The following is a 614-nucleotide window of genomic DNA, read 5'->3' as shown; positions in this document are numbered from 1 at the left end:
TCAGCTCAATGACACGTGCTTATCCAGCTGCGCCACTTGAGCTGATGTTTTTACAGCCACTTTTAACTAAATGTAAATAGACACCCCGTATTTTTTATTCCATAGTAAGGGCAATTCATACAATACATTTAAACTGAGCTACTTTAATACCATCTCCGAACTTTCTACCACGACTCTGCTGTTCTTCGGCTGGTTCTTCCTGTATACGTTGATTGACAGATGTCTCGTCCAGTCAGCGGTGAGTAATCCCAAACCAATGGCGCTGTCTCAAACTATACCTACCTCTTCCGGTTTGTCTGATTTGTCTTTGTGTTTTCTGACTTGTTAATTTGTTTTCGGATTTGTCGTTGTGTTTTCTGACTTATTTTGTTTTTGAATTTGTCATTGTGTTTTCTGACTTGTTATAATGTTTTCTGAATTGTTGTTGTGCTTTCTGAATTGTTATTTTGTTTTTTAGACTTGCATTTGCGTTTGTAATTTGTTATTTTGTTTTCAGAATTGTGATTTGTTTAGCACTTCTCGGCCACCGTAGATAAGCGATATTAACGCCGTTGTTTACAATACAACCGGAGCACATGCCGCTGAGGTGAGGGGCGGGACGGTTTTGCCAATCA

Source organism: Sinocyclocheilus anshuiensis, unplaced genomic scaffold (genome assembly GCF_001515605.1).
Source record: "Sinocyclocheilus anshuiensis isolate Anshui unplaced genomic scaffold, SAMN03320099.WGS_v1.1 scaffold729, whole genome shotgun sequence".
NCBI lineage: Eukaryota > Metazoa > Chordata > Actinopteri > Cypriniformes > Cyprinidae > Sinocyclocheilus > Sinocyclocheilus anshuiensis.
Note: the sequence above shows the minus strand (reverse complement) of the source record.